Here is a 25,804-nt window from a genome sequence, read left to right on the forward strand (position 1 = left end):
TGTGAAGTTCCTCTACAGGTTCTGAATTGCCCACATCTATTTTTGTTTTATATGGGCCAGAAATAGATATTTATCATGCGAAATAACTGTTATTTAGTTGCTTCCAAGCAATCTAATGCTAAAAGATCATCATGAGTAAATTTAAATTTTAGAAGTGAGAAAAAATGTGATCAAGGCAAATGTAAAGCAACTATCATTCTTCATCAAAACTTTCATATAGATCTTACATATATTTCTTATCTTTGCAGTTATCTGGGGTGTTTTCTTTTCATTTCATTGATATAACTTTATTGATAAAGTTGAACTTTTTTTCTTTATACACACACAATGATTTGTGAATGACGTTTTGCAAAATAGAGGCCATGATAGTAATATGGTATCATATGTCATATTATTAAAAGGGTTTCCTAAATAAGTTTTAAAAAACCATAGTTTTGAGGATACTCAGAACCAGTTTTGGTTAAAAAGAAATGTTAAATATTTGATTTAATTTCTGGCATTTAGATGCAGAGTAATATTTCACTTTCTCTGAATTTTGATTACTTGAGAATTTTTTTAAAAAATGCTTTGCTCGAGAAGCTAGATTGTTTTTTTAAAAAGGTTTCACTACATTTAAAGTAAAAGAAAACAAGTGACACAGAGAGAAAGCTTTGCAAATAAGATGACTTAAAAAAATACTTTGCTAATCTCATTCAGTCAATGGTCATCATTTATAGATTTTACTCAAATTTCACTTACCTTACACCTACATGAAAGAAAGTTGAGGAAAAAAGATCAAGCACAATTCTTGGTCAGTGATTTAATACCAAACCACAGGACCTGAGTACATATGTGAACAAAGTATGAAAGAATATAAGAATTGCATAGGTCCTCAAAGCCTATAGGTTCACTGCTTCCACAAATTTCTATATTGTAACACTGTTGCCTTGAAATAAGAGAAAAACAGAAATTGTTTCAAATACATTTGGAATACATTTTGTATTACATTTTCTACCTCACTTATTTGCTCATTTAAGGCTCCAAATTGTCTCACACTAATTTGATTTCAATCACGCATTACCAATGAGAGTGATATCACCCCAAAGGGATGAATATTGGTCTTGGGGCTGCAAAATTCCTAGATATTATAATAGTTTCTATCAGTATTAATAGTACGTATTAAAATAATTTGGTCCTCCCAAGCTCAACTCTACTGGACAACAGAAACATGAATGGGGATGAAAATTAGAAAAAAAGTATATATATCTAAAAGTCTCTTTAGTTGGTAATAAAGAAAAATAGATTATAAAACACTATTTCAAAGCATTTTTCTAAACTTTTAATGTATGGCACTTCTATAAAAATGGATGACCTAAAAATTGTATATATATTCTTACCTTAGTATATCTACTAAGGAAAATATCACAAAGCAGTATTATTATTTAGATATCCATTAGAAATTTAGGTAATCTTGGGGAAAAAATGAAGTTGTGTACTCAGCTTACATCATAGGTCATGAAATTCCAGAGGGGGTAAATGAGTAAATACGTAGACATTAGTGCAATTACTTTTCAAGCAAGCAAGTAGAGAACTGACAACAGACAAAACCAAGATACTTGTTCTCACTTCTAAACCTATTCTGGCATACTGAGTTTTCTCCAAGAATTCTCCAAGATTCTGCTTTTTCTAAAAAATAAAAGAATTGATATGTCATTTGCAAATATCTTTTCCCATTCCATTGGTTGCCTTTTAGTTCTGTTGGTTTCTTCCTTTGCTGTGCAGAAGCTTTTTATCTTGTTGATGTCCCAGTAGTTCATTTTTGCTTTTAATTCCCTTGCCTTTGGGGATGTGTCAAGTAAGAAATTGCTGCGGCTGAGGTCAGAGAGGTCTTTTCCTGAATAGACACTTCTCTAAAGAAGACATCCAGATGGCCAACAGGCACATGAAAAGATGCTCAACATCGCTCATCATCAGGGAAATACAAATCAAAACCACACTCAGATATCACCTCATGCCAGTCAGAGTGGCCAAAATGAACAAATCAGGAGACTATAGATGCTGGAGAGGATGTGGAGAAATGGGAAGCTCTTGCACTGTTGGTGGGAATGCAAACTGGTACAGCCACTCTGGAAAACAGTGTGGAGGTTCCTCAAAAAATTAAAAATAGACCTACCCTATGACCCAGCAGTAGCACTGCTAGGAATTTACCCAAGGGATACAGGAGTACTGATGCATAGGGGCACTTGTACCCCAATGTTTATAGCAGCACTCTCAACAATAACCAAATTATGGAAAGAGCCTAAATGTCCATCAAATGATGAATGGATAAAAAAAATTGTGGTTTATATACACAATGGAGTACTATGTGGCAATGAGAAAGAACGAAATATGGGCCTTTGTAGCAACGTGGATGGAACTGGAGAGTGTGATGCTAAGTGAAATAAGCCATACAGAGAAAGACAGGTACCATATGTTTTCACTCTTATGTGGATCCTGAGAAACTTAACAGAAACCCATGGGGGAGGGGAAGGAAGAAAAAAAAAAAAGGAAGTTAGAGTGGGAGAGAGCCAAAGCATAGGAGACTGTTAAAAACTGAGAACAAACTGAGGGTTGATGGGGTTGGGAGGGAGGGGAGGGTAGGTGATGGGCATTGAAGAGGGCATCTTTTGGGATGAGCACTGGGTGTTGTATGGAAACCAATTTGACAATAAATTTCATATATTAAAAAAATAATAAGAAAAAATTATTGAGGACCACAAAAAAAAAAGAATTGAATATTTTTCCCTCAAGTAAAATATTGGGCCTTCTGTACAGAAAACAAAACAAAACAAAACAAAAACAACAAAAACACCCCCACACATTTACTATCTCCCTTTTTAGCCTCCTTTTTCCTCCTGCAGTCTTAACTTGCTCTTTGAAGATAACAAGGCCTGTGGGTTCTATGGGGGCAGACAGGACCCTATACCTGTCCAGGCTGCAACTCTCTCCCTTGGTTTTCTGCTATTCATTTTCACCCTTTTTACATGCTGCCCTTTGTAATGTATTGGATTATGTTTCTTGAAGAACATACTCTTCTTCAACTTATTATACTTATTTTTTAAACTGCTGTTCTAACTTTGCTAGTATTTCAAATGAGAATACACAAATTGTTATTAAAGCCCTTCATCTGAAACTTCTCATGAACTGTTGTTAAAAAGACAAAAATTTGTATTCCATTCAAGCAGTCTGTATCTCCACCAATAATTGCCCTATCAAAGCAAGCCCTAACTCCCCTGTAGAAGAGGGATTTCACTGCTGACACCCATGAATGAGGAGGGTATGAGGGAGAAGTGGTGTACTTGCACTGTTGCTTTGTTTTGAGGCCCCAGTTTCCTCAAAACTTAGTCCTATATTGTGCTTATGTTTTTGTAATTTTATATGGCTTTACTAAGTCAGGAATACATGATAATTTATAAAATATATGTGCCTCTAAAGCAGTGACTCAAGATTTTTTCTTATTTCAAAAAATTTATCTAGAGGCACCTGGCTGGCTCAGTCAGTGGTGCATGTGACTCTTGATCTCAGGGTCATGAGCTCAAGTCTCACGTAGAGCATAGAGATTACTTAATTAATTTTTTTTAATTCAACTAAAAACTAATACATTCATGTAGAAAAATGCTATCCTTACATAGAATTCATAATAAGTATCAAATTCCAAAAAATAGATTGGAACAAATTGGAAAGTTTTTATATAAAAATATGTACAAATTCTACTAAAACATTTTCAATTTTGTTGAGGTAGACATGAACCTATATATATAATATATAATTGAATGTAAATATATATCATATGTTTGTACTTTATTTTTTGTAGTTTACATATTATCTAGTATGAGGTGTTTAATCTTGCAGATACTAACAAGAATGCCTCATATAAACAAAAGCTATGGATGTAAAGTATGGCACTTTTAACATTTAATACTATGAAATCAATTTCAATATAAGAGAAAATTATGCAGTAAAGAGATTTTTCCTTTAAAGCAAACCCTTTGAAAATGTGTTGTATACTCTGTGATCACTTTAGAATAAATTACAAGTGTTTTGAAATACCATTTATGTTATTTAAAATAATAAAGAAAAACAGTGTTCTCAATACCTCATTTGCATCAATGTCTCTTCTATGACTTCATTAAAAATGTGTCAGTGGAATAAAATAAAATGTATATTCATTGGAAATTCTGACTCTATTCTAGTGTATATGGATCACACTACTTATATTTGAATTTAAACAAACAAGTAAAACATATCTGCTTAAATGTGCTTCAGGGAACTAGCTAACCTTTTTCAGGATGCCTCTGTGAAAGCATGGGGTACTACAGTTTTAGCAAAGGTAATTAATTTTTAATTTTTATTAATTTCCTAGAAAGGTATGCATTTTCAGTGGCACTCAAATATAGAAAATAATAATTTATTATTAGCCTTTATGTAGCAGCAAATAGAACATTATAATGACCCTAACACCAAAAAAAAATCATAATACTGTAATATTTCATTTATAGCTGAGAAGTATTAGACTCCATCTAAGAAGATACATTAAAAAGACCCTGTAGAACTACCTGTTCATAGGCCAGTTTTACCTATGAAGAAATCATGTAACATTCAACATATGGCAGTGTTTTAACAGATTAATAGAAATTATTTTTTATTGAGGAATAAAATATGGTGGAGAAATGTCCTTTCATCTCTTACAATAGTGAAATTTTGTGGACTTTTTTTCTATATAAATTCTCTTAAAGTAATTTTCAGATGAAAATACTGTTTGTCATATAGAAAAGTCTGCTTCTATAAACAAAGCATCTCTTTGGACTAATGCTGTCCTCTACACACATTCCCTTCACAAGAGTTTTTCATGAGACTTCAAAGAACAGTCCAAATTTACAACTCCAAAATATTTTTCTTCAGCCTGGACCTTCCCCATGAACTTCGAACTATAAATCTGATTCTATATTTAACACTTCCATCTGGGTGCCCAATAAGCAATTCAGGCTTTAAATGTTTAAAACTGAACTCCAAATATGTTTTCTTTAAACTTGTTCCATCAAGAGCTTTTCTCATCTCAGTTATTGCCAACCTCTCCCATTTGGTTGCTCAAGTAAAAAATAGTGGAGCCATTCTTGACTTTTTTTTTTTTTATACCATTAAATCCATCAGGAAATCCTTTTGCTTCTGCAACTTGCCACCATCTCTCCATGCTCTGTCAGTAGTCCAGACTACTGTTATCTCTAGACTTTATTATTATATGTCTGTTTCTACTCTTTTCCCTTATAGTTTATTGAATACAGCTAAATAGAGCTCTTCCGTGATGCTGTAAATCATGTCCTGTCATCCTTTGCTCAAAACCACTCAAATTGCAAACTGCATCAAATCAATTGCATCAGTATCAAATAGCTGACCTTTCTGACCTCATTTCCTTCTACTTTTCTCCTTTATTATGTTGCTTCAGCTACCTGTGTCCTTTCCTCATCCATATCAAAATGTCTCCATCTTAGGACTTTTGCATTTGTTTTTATCTTCTCATATCTCCAAATGTCTAGTTGCCTGCACTCTATCCAGTTTTTCCCCCTGAAATGCCATCTTTTTCTTTAAGTTTTCATTTACCATCTATGAACTTGCAGATCACCACTCTTCTCCCTGAACTCTATAACCCCTCTTCTGCTTTGTTTATCATCTGTTTCACCTTGTTGAATTGTGAGGTTCATGAGAACACATATTCTCCTATCTCTAATACATCAAAGAAAGTTTGATATATAGAAGGTGCTAAATATTTAATATACCATAAAATGAATAAATGAATGAATAATATTTTTAATGACATTTAAGGCAGTTTAATAAAAATCTATAATTGGAACATTAGAAGAGACCACTGTAGTATTAAAATGACTACAGCAATGAGAAATAAAAGTCTTTACTCAAAAAGCAAATGCTTTGGCTGTATGTTGTTTTGAGACCATGTGGAAGAAAATATTAGAGCGAAATTATTTGAAATGTCAATTTAGCTAATGATGGGTCATCTTGATGACATAACCTTAAAATGTATATAAATTTAGTATGTTTTTTTAGATTACTCTGGAGGATTCTTGGATCTTAAGGTTGATAATTTTAGTTGGTTAAAATTTTTCTGACTATATATTGTAACCAAAAGTTGACTCAAGTCAAAGAAATATCCCCACTAGGCATGGAACAATCTGATTCACTTCCCCTCCTAATTGAATCTAAATATAAAATAGTTTGGATAATTCTTGGTTGTTTAAGTGAGACTAAACTTAAAATATCATCCAGACTAAACTGACTACTTAACTGAAAGAAATAGTTCTACATATCTGCAGGTGGTAACCATACATTGTTCCCTCCTGAAGTTAGAAGCTATGATTAATATGTGACACTATGTCAATCTTAGTTACTCAGAGAAAGAAAGAAGCATAAGGACTCAAGCTTTTCCTACTGTTGCAAAAAGGAAAGGAGTCTTAAAAATCACTTTATTTCCAGTGTGAAGGATTAATTGTTAAAGATTTCCCCAGGGGTCATTGACCTTGTTAGAAGCGGTCAAAAGTGATAGCATTTTAACAGTAAGCTCAGTCTTTTTTCAGTATGGATCAAGAGTTAACTTATGATCTAGGTCTAAAGTCTATGCTTTATTTGAGCCTTGCATCTCCTTCTTTACGGATAAAGAGGAAGCCTGTCATAGACTCTGGGTATAAAATTCTCTCTTTTCTAGCAAGAGAGTAGGACACAGGATGAAAACGAGAGATGGCTAATGTCTGGGAAAAAAATGAGAGTCCCAAATAAGGGTCCTTGTCCCATGTTTATTAAGATCAGAAGGCTTACAAACGTTATAGGTGTGCACAAAGAGACAAAGAAACTGGAAACATTAACTTGGGGACGTGAGGGGAAAAGGGAGTCTTGAAAATATATGGTGTTTGGGGTTTGGGTCAATATAAAACAAAATCCTGGCACCGGGCAGATGGGCAGATGGGCAGATGGTTGTTAATGGCAGACAGGAGGCGCTATGTCTGTTTATCTTAGCTACCCTAGGGGATAAGGCAGATAGGGGGAATAACCTCAGGGTTCACAAGGCACTTTTTTTTTTTTTTTTTTTTGATAACCATTTCCATTTTGGGCAGCACAGTGATCTATAGCTCAATTTATGTGTTTACCTAACTTGGTCCTTTCCTCCTGTGATAGCACCTTTTTGCTATAGTATTAAATTGGGGAGTGCTTCTGCCCTGAACGCCTAATCTTGCTTACCTCATATATCTTTGGATTGAGTGCCTTTGTGTCCCTCTCTATTTGGGGGCCTTTGCCCCCCCTCTCAATTCTGGAGGCTTTGTACCCCCTCTCTGTTCTGGGATACCTTTGCAGCTCCCTATTCTTGGGGTGCCAATATTGTTTACCCAAACTCGAGTGTGAGCATCTTATGGCTTTGTACTTCTTTATGCCTTGTTAACCCATTGGTGTAAGCCTGGAGGATTCCTAAGCTTATTCTCCACAGAAGCCTAGCCCTTAGTGTAACAAGTAGATTCCCAGAAGTCAGGACCCACCTAAAATTTCCAATTAGGGCCAGGAATCAGGCGGTAGACTCACTTCTCCTTTAACATGTATCAGGGTAGGGGTGTCTGGGTAGCTCAGCCAGTTAAGCATTGAACATCTTGATTTCAGCTCAGGTCATAATCTCATGGTTCTGAGATAGAGCCCCAAGTTGGACTCTGCATTGACAGCAAGGAGCCTACTTGGGATTCTCTCTCTCCTTCTCTCTCTATCCTCCCCCCGTAACTGAGTAAAAATAAAAAATAAAATATAGAAATAAATAAACATACATAAAAAAACAACATATATCAGTATAAAATCACACCCTAAGTCTAAGACATACTTACTCTAGGCTTTATTATTACCATCAGATGCCAGAGGAGTTCTCACTGTGGAATTAAATCACAATTTTCCCAAACTCCTTGGCTCCCAAACACCTCAGCTTTATATTATCTTGAATCTACTATAACTGCATTTATTCTACCTTTTCTGTATTTTCATTATTCACCATGAGAAAGTCCCAAACTCCCAGGTATTTTTTTTTACTATTATATCCTAAACTCCAGAGAGCTATGTGCAGCCACTAAATAATAGTACTTTTTCAATTCTACTATTGATGGATATTGGGCTATTTCTAGGTTTTAATTATTATTATTACTAATAATGCTAGAAACATTCCCGTACATGTCTCCTTGTGTGCATGTGCATGCATTTCTGTGGAGTATATACAGGGTTCTCAGATAAGATACAGGTACATCTAGTTAAATCTGTATTTTATTTAAGCAACAAATAACATTTCATTATAAATGTGTCCAAATGTCTTCCCGATTCTTAGTCTACTCTCTTGAATTTAGAGTCCATCATGAGCAAAGTCATTTATATCATCAACCTCTTCTCTGAATTGTCCCTTCACATTCTCATTCTAACAGAAAATTGTAGCTCATCTGAAGACACTGCATCACCAGCAGCCCTTTCAAGTAGCGACTACTTTTTTTTTCTCTCTCCTTGAGCCTTCAAACCCCTGGGGCTGGAGATTGATAGCCATTTTCCTTGTTCCTCACTATTAATTTCAAACCATTTTCCCTCCTTCCTCCTTTAAGCCCCTCAATTTTGTTTGTTTGTTTTTTTGTTTCCTTTAAGTTTATTTATTTATTTTGAGGGAGGCAGAAAGGGGCAATGAGAAGGGGAGAGAGAATCGTGAGCAGGCTCTGTGCTGTCAGCAGAGATCATGACCTGAGCTGAAATCAAGAGCCAGACACTTAACTGACTGAGCCACCCAGGTGCCCCTCAGGTACCTTTTTAAAGTGCACCAGTTATGCTTAATAATTATTTGTTGAATGAGTTGATTTTATCAAAAGATCAATGGCTTATTTATAAACACTACTTTATTTTCTGACATGTAAGCAGTTATTCTTGCTGATGACTATTACAAAGCAAACTCAGAAATGTTGATTATGAAGAATAGTACCACATACTCTTTAATTATTTAAATAAGAATTTGACAAGAACTGCAATATGTATATATATATTTGTATAAGCATTAAACATTATATTTTTTAAATGTACAATGAATGGCACACTCCCAACTTGTTAAATATTGATTTAACCTAATATGAATATTGAAACTGTCTATTCCAGTTTCAGTTCAATATCAATGATGAACTCTATCAATGGAAGTCACGTAGTTCAGAATTTACTTCAATCATATTTATTCATTTCATTTAAAAATAATGTTTTATCTTACATTATTATTTATTCTGATACCATTATAACGTTCATAATTTTTGATGAATGGTATATTTTAGTAGAAATTATATATTATTAACTCATAATACTGTCATTCAAAACAGGTTGTTTTCTTAGATTATACATGAAAAAAATGTTCCCCAGGGGTCCCCAAAGTATATGCATCATGATCTCTAAAAAAAAAAAACAAAACAAAACAAAAAGAATTAGACTTTATGAATTAGTTTAGCTTCTGGATAAGCATTACAATACATGGTCTTACTACCTTAAGAAAGAATGAAAATATACATCAAAACCATACTATTACTGCAGCTAATATATTCAATCATCAGCTATAGAGTATGGCACTTCTCTCTATAGGAATACTTATTTTTATCAATCAAAAATACTAAACAGGAATGACTTTTCATCAATCTCACCAAGAGCAGTCACGCCTTTCTAGTTTGAAACCAGCTATAAAATATGTCTTTAGCTATCAAATCTCTGCACTAAACAGAGCTGAAAATGCTAGCTCAAATCAGTTTGTGAGAGGGCAGATAGCTCTGTTTAGGTCTTGACTGAGGTTTAAAAGATTTACTTAGGTTAGAAAATTGGGTAAAAGCTTACTGTGTCTGAATTCCACACTTAATAATCTTAACATGTATGGTGAAAAATAACACATTCTATTCATACCATCCAAAGCTTTTTCACAGGTGGGTATCAAATGAGAATTTATAAGTATTAGTTATAGAATAAATATTATTCCAGAATAAATACAATTAAAAGATAACTTCAAAAAATTAAACCTAAAAATATATTATACCTGAAGAGGTAAAAAAAATCTAAAATTTAATAAAATATTTTTATTTTCATGGAATATTATATTAATGAAGTTCTACATTTTTTCTTATATAATTATAAGATATATAATATTTACCACATTTATTTCACTTTCTATAAAAAGTGTAGCAAACATAAAACATCAGGTGAGGAATAATACATTTGTTATCTTTACTAAGGAAAAAATACCTTTTGACATTGGAAAATACTGTTAGAAAATTTCATTTATGGGTGGGCTATGTGCATTGACCAAGGAATATGTATACAATAGATACAAAAATAGAAAATAAAATGCCTGTCATTCAGAATTCTGACTTGCTTAAAATATACCAACTTCACATATGAATTACAGTTTTCATAAATTTACTTTACTCTTGATTTTTAAGCTGCTATATTAATTTACATTGTGAAAAAATTACGATTTTTATAAATCCATTTTTGATCTAAGTCTTCAAAAAGGAATGAGAAATTTTAACAGACTTAAAATGTACACATATAAAAAAGAAATGGTCTACTGAAATATTATTAAGGTTTAGAGACTGTTTCTTGGATACACAGGAAAATGTTATACAATGATTTTGCTTATTCACATATTCATAGAAAGTCCTAAGTAAATGATGTGGTCCCATTCCTGAACAGAAGACAAGTATAAGTCCTAGAGAAGTTGAATGATTGGACTTAGGTAGATAGCAGAAAAAATGGACCAGGGGCAAAATTGCCTAACATCCAATATTTTGCATGTACAACTTAATTTTAATTTCACATCATATATATAATAAATACTAATTACAAAGAATAAAGATTATTAAAACACTATGAGGCACTCTTCCCATAATTCACTTAGCCATTACTGGTTTCCTTGTTATTCCTCAAACACTCTAAGACTGCTCACTGGCCTTGGCTGTAGTTCTTGATATCCCTTATACTTGAGATGTATCCATTACACTTTAAGAGAGTTACATGATTCATTCTCACACTTTAAACCAGTCTGGCTCAAATTCTCTTTAACACATAGTTCTTTCCTAACTACTTGATATTAAGATGGAAACTCTCTTATGCTCCCATCACTTTATCTATACTATGCTTTCTTGATTTTTCTATCGCTTTTCTTATCACTTGATATATTGCATGTTTATTTACTGTGTGTAAATAAAGGAGCCCACCTGGACCTAAAACTCCCAGAACAGTAAGATCCACTAAGTTTATGTAACTGTGTTACAGGAGTAATAGAAAACTAATACATCTATTAATTACAGCCCTGACTAGAAACAACTCTAATTTTCATCTAAAGTAGAATGAATATAAACATTGTGGCACAGTCGATGCAATAAAATACAGTAATGAGAACTAAATGCTACTTTATACAAAATAAATCTCACAAAGTATCAAATAAAATAAGCTAAAGATAAAGAGTACATCCTATATGATATTACTCAAGTGCTAGATGTCAGGATATTGTGAACTTTGGGCAGGAATCCTGTCTGGAAGCATGCATATGAGAACTAGGATTGGTACTCTTGTTCCTCTGACTTATTGCTGGTTGCTAGTTTGTGCTCACTTGGAGACAGTTTATCAAGCTGCATACTAATAATTTTTCTTACAAAACTTTGGGTGAATGAACAGTAACAAATATCAAGAATTCTCATACATCTAAAACAAAGCAAAGTGATTGAATACTGATTCAATAACAAACATAAGCAGACAAATTAATAGCAGAAATTCCAGAAACATGTTAATACAGATATGACCATGTGAATTATGGCTAACGGGACTCTGTCTTAAAGTGATGAAATGATAATGTTTTCAATAAATGGTGCTGGTTCAGTTGGACATCTGTATTGAAAAAACTGAATTTTGAGCCTCATCTCACATTCTACACAAAAATTAATCCCAAATAGGTTATAGATCTAAAAAGGAAATAAGAAACAATGAAGACTTCAGATGAAAACCTATTTGAGCAGGCACAGTTTTATTTAACAGGACATAAAAGCACTCACCATGAAAGAAAAAAAATTGCATTACATTAAACTTAGGAATTTATGGTAATCAGAAAAGTATCTTACAAGAATGAAAATAAAATGTTCATATTGGCAAAAAAAAATATTTGCAATAGATATTAGAGAAAAATTCCATATCTATATCTATCTGTCATCTATCTATCTATCTATCTATCTATCATCTATCTATCATGTTTACTCCTGAAAAATAAGTAAGAATAAACCAGGACACCCAATTAAAGAAAAAATAAGGGAAATGGAGAGTTGCCATTGACTAAAGTTTTAGTTATGCAAGATGAATACATTCTAGGGATCTGCTATAAAGAATGGTGTCTATGGTTAACAGTACTGTGCTACATATTTTAAAATGTGAGAAGGTAGCTATCATGTTAAATTGTTCTTAGATAATTAAAAAAAGAAAAATGTGCAAAATACAGAACAGAAACAATACATTCAAACGACCAAATGAAAAATGTTGCTCAATTTCATTACATTCCAGGGCAATACAACTTAAAATTCACTGTGTTCCACCTTTATACATTAATGGAGTTGCTAAACTAATAAATAAATAAATAAATAAATAAATAAATAAATAAATAAATAAAAAATAAAAATAAAAATAAAAACTGGAGCTACTGGGTGGCTCAGTTGGTTAAGCAACCAACTCTAGATTTCTGCTCAGGTCATGATCTCACAGTTTGTGAGTTTGAGCCCTGCATCAAAGCTTGGGATTCTCTCTCTCTCTCTCTATGTCCCTCACCTGCTCATGCTCTCTCTCTCTCACAACATAAATAAACAACTAAAAAAAGTAAAAAAACAAACAAAAAAGCAAATCATACAAGTGTTATTGAGGCTGTGAAACTATTTGAACTCATATATACTGTTGGTGGGAGTTTAAATGAAAAAGTATTTTGGAAAACTATATGACTATATATAGCACAGAAGATCATACATACATAACATGTAATCCAGTATTTCCACCTTTTTTATATTTAAATTAATTTTCCCTTTCCTTGAAGTTGTATCATTTTGTCAGCCTTTCTGTATTGAATTCTGTTCATTCATATGAAGTTTTCTTATTTAATAATAATGCAGACATGATTATAAACTTGCCTAAAACATAAATTTGATTGTATTTTAAATTATCTACTGATCACTGTTGAATTTAATTTGTCAAAAACTGACAACGTAGTAAGCCTTCCTAACATTTGTCGTTCCTTAATTTTTTTGCATATATTTCTAGCAATTTCCTTTACAGCATTTAATTACCTTCATGTTGAATGCATGATTTAGACTGTTTTGTATTAACTTGAGAGAATAGATTTTCAAATTGTCTGTGTTGATGTTTATATCTATAATTTCCTTAAAAATACCTTCATATCAATGTTTCATCACTTATTTTCTTATAGTTTATAATTACAAAATACATATTTTGCCAGGCTCTTTGTTATTATACTTTTAATCTCCTTTCATTTGATTTCAGGAATGATTGTTTTTACATTAGAATAATAACAGTTCCAGGTAAGTGAATACCACCAGGAAACAACAATTTTAGTATCTTGTTTTTTAGAGTAATAAGACTACCATTCTAAAAGACTAGCCAATTTATTGTGATTTATTGCAAAAGCTGAAAAACAATTTTTAAGGTAATGATAATTGCATATCTAAGTAGCACCAATGCTTCAAATAACTTTTGAAATAATTTTTAACATCCTTAATATGCCTTGCATTATCATTGATCTCAGCTTTAAAGAATATACTTTTTTTTAGTATCTATTTCACAAAACCAAAATATTCTCCAGCTGGAGTAAATAGATCATCTCCTTTCATGATACCAGTATATTTCATTTCTAAATAATTGTTTTTATGTGGTTAATGTGGTTCTCTTATCAATTTTAAATGAATAATGAACTAATTTTATAGTATAAGATAATGATATTAAAATATGTATGTTTACTTATTTCTGATTTGAGTGACTTATCTTTTCATCATTGACAGAATGAGAACGTTCATTTCTGCACTTTTTACATGTTATATTTATTATTTTACTTCGCTACAACATATATTTTATATTTTCCCTATGGTTTTGAATTTTCCTTTATATTATAATGATGCTATAGTGGAGAAGAAACCATAGAAATCATATAGGCCACTCTCTTCATATTGTTGAATATCAGAAAAGTCTGTTATTATTCATCATAAGAGCCAAACTTTTCTGTTTCCAACTACATTTTTTTTCCCTAAGGATGCCTAGAGAAAAGTTTAATGTGAAACAGCTTCACATTTTGAGGGTCTTCTCAGGAAGATGATTAAAAAATGCTACTAAATTGTTTTATTTTGCATTTATGTTATTACTGATGAGAATAAAAATATTTTGGCCTTTATCGACCATTCACATTTCTACTTCTGTCCTTGATTTTTATATACACTGCAAAAATCTGTATTGAATTACCTGGCTTTTTCCTATAAATTTCTTGGAGTTCTTATTGTGTGTAAATTTGGTTATGATATTTTTACTCTTCAGAAGTATTTAATTTAGCAGTGTAAATTACATACACATTTGTCTTTGTACTTTTGATGTCCATGCTTTCCATACCTTATTTAAAAATTTTACTTAAAATCATATACATATTATGTTACATTTTATAGTAATATTCTAGATAATTTTAATAGTACTTATTTTTATGAATGTTCTAAGGTATCTAATTTTCCAAAAATTGTCTCAGCATTGTTGTTGGTATTATGTCTTCATTCTTCACTTATCTGAAAACCAATCATCACCATTTTATAAAATCCTTACATATCTGAAAAAATTCCTAGATTAACTGTTTGATACAATCGACATATTTATCTAGCTCTGTTATATCCTGATGGCTTTCTTTGAATCTGACTCTTCCCAAATAGACTTGCTTTATTTTGTACATTAATTTTTTAAATATTCATTTTAAAAATTTTTAATGTTTACTAATTTTTGAGAGAGAGAGAGAGAACACGAGCAGGAGAGGGGCAGAGAGAGAGGGAGACACAGAATCTGAAGCAGGTTCTGAAGCAGATCTGAATGCTGAGCTGTCAGCACAGAGCCTGATGCAGGGCTTGAACCCATAGACTGTGAGATCATGACCTGAGCCAAAGTCAGATGCTTAACCGACTAAGCCACCCAGGTACCCCTGAGTATTCATTTTAGAATCTGCTTTCCAAATTTCTTGAGTAATACTGTTGAAGTTGTGATAGGAATTTTGTTTTTGAATAAGTACATTAATGAGAGAAGAATTGTTGTGATTATTGACCTTCTCTAGCCTTGAACAAGATTTTCTTCATTCTTAGGTCTTTTACAAATTTTGTGGCATTCTACACAAACATATTAAGTATCCTTCTGCAGCAATTGATTATTTACTTTGCTTTTGTAAGGTAGTTTCATTCCATTACATTTTAGTATTGTTATTGCTCATGAAGAATGCATCATTAATTATTTTAAATTGAGATTATATCAAGTTTAGGTTTACTATAACCATAATAATATGCATAATGAACAACCACAAAGTACCAGCAGAATAAACTGATAGACATGTATTTAGATTATGAGTCTACAGTTTGACTAAAAGTCAGCTGACCTAGACTGGGTTCAGCTGGGCGTATCTGCTGGTCTTATCCAGCCTCACTCCTATAACTGGCTGGTTGGGGGTCAGCTCATCTCGAATTCGCTTGGCTAGGGATGCCTCATCTCCAGGTTTCTGTCATTCTCTGCTTGCCACAAACAAGCTAGAACTGACATGTTTCTTCTTCGGGATATGGCAGAAATGGGTGCAGGAAAACAAACTCAATATTACAAGTGCTTTTCAAGCACTTGCTTGAGTCAATTCAGGTAACATTCTACTGACCACGGAAAGTCACACTGTTAAAACCAAAGTTAAAGATGGAATAAAATACTACATTTCTCCAGTTACAAGAACTGCATAACTACATGGGAAAAAGTGTGGGTATTGGGATGATAAAGTTTTGAGGCTATTAATGTAAATGTATAGCACATCTACGTTTTTTTACCTCATTCCTTATTTCAAATAATGTTTTAGTTTGTGGTTTTTTATTTTTCAGTAGATAAAAAATCTGTACATAATGAACTCAAAATCAGTGTTCCTGATATTTTTACCTCATTTTAATTGACAAAAAATTTAGTTGCTAGGACTCTTGATACAATGTTGAATAATAGCATATCTCCTTTGTTCTGATTTCTGATTTTAATTGCTTTCAAACAGTCACCATTCATTCATTGATTCGACACATTTATTGAGTACCTATTACATGTAGATACATATTCTATATGCTGAAGATACATCAATGATCAAAACACATAAAGTGCTTACTTTTGAAGAACTTATATTCTGATAAAAGTATCATTATTATAGACAAATAATATATTGTAAATGGTGACAACTACTATCAAGTAAAATAAATCAAGATAATGGAGGTGCGGAATCATGGGGCTGAGGTAGCAGGAACTGCTGTTTTATACAGGGAGATCAGGAAAGGCCTCTATAATGTGACATCTGACTTTTAAGAGAGATATGAACCTAATATAGGAGTGAGTCAATGAGGAAATATGGAAGAGTATCCTAAGCAGTGTCAAAATAAAATATCATGAGATCTTTTTTGAGAAACAATAAGAAGGCCAGTGAGGCAGATATGAATGAGTTAGTGGTATATAAGGTCAGGGAAGGAAATGGAAGCCAGACAAAAAACTGTCTTTCTGTGGCCTGGGAGGCACTTTGGCATTTATTCTTGCTGATATATGATGCCACTGGTAGATTTGGAACAAAGGATGATGGTCTATATTATTATAGAAAAATCATATTACCTGCTGTATGCATAATTAAACTTATGTGAATGAAGATGGAGGTGGAATAATTTATACCAGGATGGTAGTGATATTGTTGACAAGAAGTGCTCATATTTGAGATAAATTTTGAAGTTAAGGCTGGTGTGACATGTTGATACAGTCTATGATACAGGAGAGAAATAGAGGAATCCAAATATTTAGACTGAGAAAGTGAAAGATGATTTGCTATTTATTGAGATAGAAAAGAATGTGGGAGGAACAACTTTTCAGAGTAAGAGCAGAAAACCAGTCTGGGACATGTCATGTTTGAAAAAACGATTGGACACTCAGGTAGAGATGTTGAAAAAACAGTTCAATATAGAAAGAAGTTTGGAATTTAAGGAAAAAGTCAGGGTTGGAGATAGAAATTTGGAAACTGTCTTTCTACCATTGATATCTAAAAAATTAGCCATGCAATTTTTAAAAATGTGTCTATGGAGAAGAAAGATGCACACAGATATTAGGCAGAAGAGGGGTTGAATTCTATTTCATCTTATTTCTTTTCTGGCCATTTTATATTCCCACTTACTTAATTTTTCCTGGGAAACTGTTCCACCTGATCCTGAACTGAGTGGAGGCTGGCTGTCTTAATGTTTATAACTATAATTTCTTTTTAAAAATCTTAGTATTATTGTTATGTCACTTATTTTCTTATGGTTTATATTTGTCAAATAAATAGTTTGGCAATATTTTTAATATCAGTCTTTTCATGTTGTTTTGCATTTCAACTCAGGAAAAACAACTTCAGTTTTTAAAAAACATGGTTGAGTAAGTGTCTTGTCCTCTGATGAATCAGATAAGCAACTCTTTTATTGGGGAAATGGTGAGAAGAAATGGTTAGAGAAGTTGAAACTTTCTCCAAAATCCTCTCATGTGGGGAGGATAGCTGGAACTTTCCATGCACCTATAAGTGCATAACCACTTCATCACAGGAACTGGACAAGATCACCTTTTATCCCCAAGTATTTTGTTCTGTTTTCTGTTTGTGTGTTTTCATTTTGTTTTGTTTTTTTTTTGTTTGTTTTGTTTTTCATGGAGTTTAATAATCAGGGTGAGGCTGCTCTCTGGAAGAAAATAGTAGCATATCGATTAAGTCCCTTTCTCCATTATTTTTGCTTAATACCAGCCTCTGCTACTATCCTTGCATTCTGTGATCTTGCTACTCAAAGGGTAGCCACTACTACTAACATTGGCATCACATGGCAATTTATTAAAAATTCAGAAAGTCAGACCCCATTCAGATGTGCTGAATCTAAGTCTGCATTAAAAAAAAGCCACAGATTATTAGTAAACTTTGAGGGGGTAGTATTCTACGAGATTCAGAGGTGAATAATTCAAGTATTGATCATAGAAACCTTCAAAATGGATGAAATCAAGACATAAGTTAATTGCAAAGCTATAATGTGTTCTTTGAGGACACATGTAATTTTTTTTTTCTATTTTCCACCTCAGATTATGCCTTCATGGCCCGTATAGCTCACCAGGAAATGTTACATAATAATCTCATTTAATTCAATAAAATCTTTTTCTAGGTTGATCTCATTATTACATGAAATAGTTAGAGTGCCAAATGAATAATGTATTACCTCTTATTAATTAAAGCTGAAGGAAAATTAAACTGCAAAATTCTTCCCTTTCCAATGTACTATTTTATTATGACTTAGCTAGGGGAGTGTTCAAATGAGTGGCTTTATATGTTCACACAATAGCGGTTTCCGAAGCCTAAGATTAATTCAGATGGGAGTATCTCCTTTATTACTTCCATTGAAATGATCCTCCTGCCTATTCCAAAATTTTATACATATATGAATGGCTCCCAGGGAGAACCAAAGATGATATCCATCAAAAGCATTTCTTGAATGGAAAAGTGAAGCCTTCACATCAATTTGGAAAGTTGGGACTTAGCCAACAATTTGTTATTTAGGAAAGGAGAATAGAGAGGAAAAGCATGAGAAAAAGAGAAAACTTGGATTTTTGCTTCACCAGGATGTCAGCTAGTCTGACCAAGTTCTATGGATGCTTGATTTTGCTTTTGGTCTGACACCAGGGAAATAGTACACCTACTATTATTTATAATTTTAAATTGCAGAAAGCAGCTTAATTATTCCTGGCATGTGTGTGTATATTTATATAACATACACATACAGACATACATGTATATATAATGCATATTTATACACAACATGTAATATATATACACATGCATATTTATACACACACACACACACCTAGATGCACATTACATGTAGGTATAAAGTGTCTATTATATACATGTGACTATATATATACATACATATGTATGTAAACATGAGATTTGGGGATTTAAAATCAATGCTGAGAATCATGAAATATAAGATTTGCTGTTTGCTGTGTTAAACCCTACTCCTCTTTTTTTATCTTAGCTTTAAGGAGAAAATCATGGAAGGATTAAACTTGTGAATTAATGTGGTCAAGGGGCACCTGGGTGGCTCAGTCAGTTAAATGTCTGACTTCAGCTCAGGTCATGATCTCACAGTTTATGAGTCCGAGCCCTGTGGTTGGTTCTGTGCTGACAGTTCAGAGCCTGGAGCCTACTTCTGATTCTGGGTCTCCCTTTCTCTCTCCCCCTTCCCTGCTCATGCTGTGTCTGTCTCTCTCTCAAAAAGAAATAAACATTAAAAAAAAATAATGTGATCAAACTACAGGTTCTTGGATTATTCCCTTCATCTATTACCTACTTACTTCTACTCAGGCTCTCAAATTGAATATGAATTCTTAATAATATATACTTTGATTATGATGTTATATTTTAGGATTAAGATAGCAAATTGATTCCCAGAATGGAGATAAATTTTATAAACAAACACATAAAGGACTGTAGAGACTTTTGTATACATATCATATGTCACATTAATTATAAGAAGAGATAAAAACAAAACAAAAAGGATGTAGTGTGATTACTGAAAGCCCAAATGCAAGGAAGACCATTATAAAGGTTGGTACCTTGAAGCTGTCTCAAAGCAGCAGGTTTGAATGGAGACTTTGGTTGGCATCTCAGAAAAAGTTCTCAAAAGCCATGTAAAATAAATGTTGTTAGAAATTGAAAGAGTAAGAAACATGCACACACATACACACAGAGAAAACATTGGAGGAAAGAAAAGACACTTCTTTAGGAAAGGTGTTAAAAACTTAGTAGCTAGATACACAAAAAAGTTAAAAGAATGTACAAATATACCTAGGTGTTGCTAAAGATGGAGCTAGGAAACAATGAGCGAAGCAGTTATTACTAGGTCAAAGAGGCAAGTGGGATCCAATATTGTTTAACAAAGTCAGGATCTTAGTGATCAGACTGTAATTACCCAGAGGAAAGCTGGATTGTGAAAAAAAAAATAATGAAGAAATGTGCTCTTAAACTGGTAGAAAGTTAACTATCAGAGAAATTGAGGAAACTTTCTTATATCACTTGGTCAGCTGTAGTTAGGTGATTATACGTTTTTGAAACAATTTGATGGAAAAGTTCTTCAAGTTCAGAAGAGTGACAGAGTTACGTACTTAGGAGAAAGTATGTATGGTCAGGGAGGGTTCAAAATTATAGCATTTGAGTTAGGTGTGTGTGTGGTGTCAGTGGGGGGAGGTAGGAAGGAAGTGTTAGTTTTGTAAAGGAAAGAGCTACTTGATGCAACCACAGATATTCCTACCAGACCTTGATTACATGTTAGTAAGGTACCTACTGGTTGGATAACCATAAATAAGAAAGTAAGAGCCAGCAGGATTTGTTTAAACAATGAATGTATTGATAGGCTCAGAACTATTGGCTTTTTATATCTTACAGTAAGAGGGGAATTTGCAAGAAGAAATACAATGGAGTTCAGGGATAAAAAAATAAATAAATAAAGGTCTTGCCTCAGGAAAGAGAAGCTTTGAGGAATAATGGCACTTAGATACAGAAAACATATAGGTCCTCTCTGTTGGAAAAGATACCAAATCAATTTAAGAAACTGAATAGAACTTTAACATTTTAGCTGGGTTTGCTTTAAAGGAATAGAAAAGAATAGAAATGGAACATTTAGAAGCAAACTTAAAAGTTAGTTCAGACCAGGAAAATTCAAATGTTGAATTTTAGAAGAAGAAATAGAGAACAGACCATAGCTTAGAGTCCACACATCTCCAGTGGCAATCTGGGCGCAGGGCTTGGAAGTATCTACAACAGCAGTTTAATAACTGCTAAAGTTGATTCTTTCTTGGTAACTGTAGGGAAGCACTCCTAGAAAGTAGGATTCGTAAATAGCTGAAGCATCCATTATGACACTGGTACAAAGAAGTCTTAGAATCCTGAAAGAGATAAGAAAATATGTAAGGGATATCAATAATTGTATTTTGAGGAGAACACAAATCATCCCAGATTTGAATGAAGAGTGTTGATAGGAACAGAGATGCTCAGGAGAGAAAGGAGACTAACAGAATACAAAGAAACGAATAATCACTAAAACAAAACATACATTTAATTTAAAGTAATTTTATTTAAACTTTCAAAACTTTTGCAAGAAGTTAGGTTTGCCTCAAATATTACTTAGAGAGGAGGTAGGATGCATAAGGATCCCTTAAGGAGCAAAATATCTCAGTAGACTATAATGATAGGTTTCTACAAGTGAGATAGTCTATAGATTGTTGATCTCAGCTGACAGTGATGAATTTATATTCTGGACAACTGAACTCCAAGACATGTTCATTTCTCTCAGATTTCACTGTTTGTTCACTTTCTTCCAGAACATCAAATTACTGTCATAGTCCAAGGCCACTAAGTGTACAACTTTGGAATCTCATTCACACAGACTATGGTATGAATGACCCTTTACCCGCAGAGCTGTGCAAATAGCATCCCTGCTATAGCTCCTAACTGTCAATGGCTATAAGCAGGCATCATGCTTTGGAGATACAATTCTAACATATTTAGGCTTTGCTGCATAATAAACTAACCTGAAACTGAGCATTTTCAGGTGTCTAGATTAGATAAGGTGGCTCTACTTCAAAGTGCAGATGGTGGTTTTCATAATGGAGTTCAGACGTGTCAGAGAGACAAAGATATACCTGGGATTGTCAGTCTGTCACTTTTGTTTACATTCCATTGGCCAAAGAGGTCACATAACCAAACTCAACATCAATGCACTAGGAAAATGTACTTCCTCCATGTAGTAGGAGAAGGGAGTGAATGTTTGGATTCATTCATTCAGTAGGAGAAGGGAGTGAATTCTGGATTGTGCAGTAGGCAGAGTAGTGCCCTCTCAATGATATTACACCTGTGGATATGTTATCTTTCAGGGCAAAGAGAAATGAAGGTTAGAGGTGTTACTAAATTTTTTAATCTACTAATCTTAAATCAGGATGATTAATTTAGACTACTTGTGTGGGTCCAGTGCAATTAAAGAGTCCTTTTAAAAGTGAAAGAGTCAGAACCAGGAGCGATTTAGTCTATTCAGGCTACTATAACAAAATAGCACAAACTGGGTAGCTTATAAACAACAGAAACTTATTTCTCGTAGTTCTAGAGGTGGGAAGTCTAAATTTGGGCTGCCATCATGAGTGAATGAAGGTGCCCTTCTGGGTTGTATACTTACGGTATTCATGGTATTATCATGTAGTGGAAGGGAAGAGGAAGCTCATTTGGATCTTTTTTTATAAGGACACTAATTTCATTCATGAGAGCCCCTCATTCTCTTGAGCTAACCACTTCACAAAAGCCCCATTTCCTAAACTATCACATTGGGCATTAGGATTTCAACATATGGATTTGATGGGACACAAACATTCAGACCATAGCAGAGAATCAGAAGGAGATGCAATATTTCTGGCTCTGAAGAAAGTGGAAAATTCTAAGATCCAAGACCTGAGGGTAGCCTTTAGAGGATGGAAAAGAAAGGATATATAGCCTCCCTTAGTAGAAGGGATGTAGCCCTATAGCCACCTTGATTGTAGTCCAGTGAGACCCATGTCAGACTTCTGACATGTAGGAAGTAAGACAATAAAATTGTGTTGTTATAAGGCACTAAGTTTGTGGCAAGATAAGATAAATGTAGCATAGAAAACCATCTTGTGATGCCACTCTTACCACCACAGAAATTCAGACCAAATCTATCTTGAATTAATCCCCTCTGGTTGAAATGGTGGTGAACGAGATATTGAGTAGAGTGATTTTGACTTTTTTCCCTTAGATTTAATTTACAGTGAAACAATCGATATTGTTGTGACTTTTATCTAAGGTATTGTAATAATGTGATAGTATTCACATTTTTATAATTAGGTTTATTATGTACCCTTTTTCTGAGCATTTTAGACAATATAGATAGATACAATTTAAGATAGTAAAGAAAGGGAGTGTGTAAGTTTGGCTTAAGGGTGAGGTGTATCTAGCCCTATAGTTACTCACATCACAGAATTCCTTCTATATGCAGCAAATGAATTGGCCATTTAAGAAACGTACATAACAAGTGATTATAGATGCTAACATGGAACCTATAGGAGAAATGGAAATATAAATTCTTTAAAAATATATGTGTGTAATTTACTTTTAAAAGCTCAAATAAAAATTTGACAGACTGTTATATTTTACCGCTGAACTAAAAATATAACTGAAAATGATGATTTTTCTAGGGAAAACATAACTAACCAAATTAAAAGCAAAAGACAACAGAAACTGAAAGAATAGTATATTATCTTTGCCTAAAAACAAAACAAACAAAAAAAAACACAAAATGAAAAATATTTTAGACTCATGTTTTGCCAAATCTTTCTAAAAAAGATAATCACTACATTAATTGGAGTACTACCACCTACCAGGTAAGGCCATTCCAATTATACATTCATGGACTGGGGAGAAGAACAGTACATGGATCTTGATTCTGATGGGCTCACTGAGAGCTGAACTTAAAAACAGAAATCCATTTTATACCTGGCCTGCAAATGCTCTAGGTGTAGTCATGATAATTTGTCATGTATTTGAAAATTAATGTCATCATTGAACTTGAATCAATTGGGAATTTCCCTTTTCCAAATATGTTACATAAGTAAAAGTCATAATTCTTATTGAGGGAAGGGTAGGTTAATCCTTATCATATGTTCTTGTTTCCTGAGACCTAACCTCTCTTTCAGGCAGTGCCACCTGTGAAGTCAATGTGTTCTATGTTTAAATACTGGCTTAGATCTGGAAACTGGATAAGAATCATGAGATTTTATTGGGGTGGCCATCTCAGGCTTCTGATTATCCATCTTCAGTTACTTTTGGTTGTATACATTTACCTTTATTGGATATACTCATCTATCTTGTCCCCAGTAGCCCCATATTCTGTTATTATTGCCATAGCTACTGGGTTCAGTACTCCTGGCCACTGTTCTGACATTTCTGTTCATTACAGTAGCTTTGCCCAATGGGTTTCTGACAGTTAAGCATCAACAACTGATTTTGATTAAGGGTCATTTAGGTGGATTATTCTCAGGGTGGCAAATTTTATAATCATATCTTCCTACTAACATATCTTCCTACTTGGCCTGAAGACAACAGCCATCAAGGAGTCTCTCAAAGAAGTTGGTACTCCTTTTACCGACACATTACTTTTTGCTTTGCTAAATGGGATGTTTGCTAGACCCTGCAGTGTTGCACAATCCTTGGTGGGATTTCCAGCCATAGTTTATATATGCTAGTATGCCAACCGTCTGAGACTTTTGTTCTCTTCCTTCACAATGTGATCATGCTACTTTAATTAGTATGAACTTACACTTTACTCAAAGCCTCTAAGAGCCAGCCTAGGAGTATGTTAGCAGTTGTCAAGGTGTTAAATCCTATGCAACAGGGAAACATTCCCATATCAATAAACTCTTTTTTATTTCTATAATTTAATCTTCTTGAATCTAATTTCACATAGTCTTCCAGCTCCTTTTGGTAGGTTCTGTAGGTCCTTGAGGTTTAGGAGCAGACTCTGATTTCCCTATTGCAGTTATTTAATGATTTAATCCTATTTATTGGTTTATAAACAGGAAGGGAACTGGGGACAGGTCCTGGGGTGGGAGGGATATATGTTGCCTTGCAAAGTGCAGGTCTCTGCATCAACATGAGTGATCAAAAAGGTGAGAAACACTACTCTTTAACGATGTGAAGGGTGCTATTTTTGCAGGGGAATCTGGATTGACTCAAAGCAGATGTCATCATCACACATTTCAGTGTTCCCTTACCCTGGCATCGTGGACCTGCTATAGCTGAAATTTCAACCTTCTCTAAAGTTCTCCTTCTATAATATAACTAAGTCCTAAGCATGACATTTGTTTCTCTGTCCTCAGCTTATTCTACAAAACGTGAGAATCTCTTTATATGTTGTCAGAGAGGTTCTCTGGCTTTCATTCACAGATTTCACTTGGTGACTATACTCAGACTTTCTTCCTATGTCTCCAATAATATCAGCTGCCCCCAGCAGCAGCCATCTGATATTATTGTCATTAGAATTTTTCCCATATTTCTCAAATTCCTGATACATTGTATTCCCTTTTAGAATTATCTCATCCCATGTCATCAGTAATTAAGTTTAATGAGTGCATTACTATTACATGCTAAGATCTTTCTGAGCTCAGTTTAGCCACCAATGATGGGATTCTACATGACTAGTGGCTGAAAAAACTGCACAATCCAATTTTAAAATCTATTCTTTTTCAGACCACTTTATGGCAACTATCACAGGTCAGATATACAGAAAACATATTGTGTGCAAGAGGCTTATTATGGTATGCCTTTGGCTTCAATACCTATAAATGAAGAAGACAGTATTAGTAGATGAGGAAGTTTGTTTGCAATGCATTACAGTGG

At 33.5% G+C, this 25,804-nt stretch overlaps 1 long non-coding RNA gene across 1 annotated transcript in view; it reads left to right on the forward strand.

Annotated features, from left to right (window-relative positions):
• The window catches only part of LOC125923049 (uncharacterized), a 65,079-nt gene that overhangs the window by 15,279 nt on the left and 23,996 nt on the right, over nucleotides 1–25,804 (forward strand). Inside the window, exon 2 of the long non-coding RNA XR_007457866.1 lies at nucleotides 13,588–13,625. This is a non-coding gene — a long non-coding RNA (uncharacterized LOC125923049). The remainder of the gene's footprint in view (nucleotides 1–13,587; nucleotides 13,626–25,804) is intronic.

The sequence above is a fragment of the Panthera uncia genome, chromosome B1, assembly GCF_023721935.1.
Source record: "Panthera uncia isolate 11264 chromosome B1, Puncia_PCG_1.0, whole genome shotgun sequence".
In the NCBI taxonomy this organism is placed as follows: Eukaryota; Metazoa; Chordata; class Mammalia; order Carnivora; family Felidae; genus Panthera; species Panthera uncia.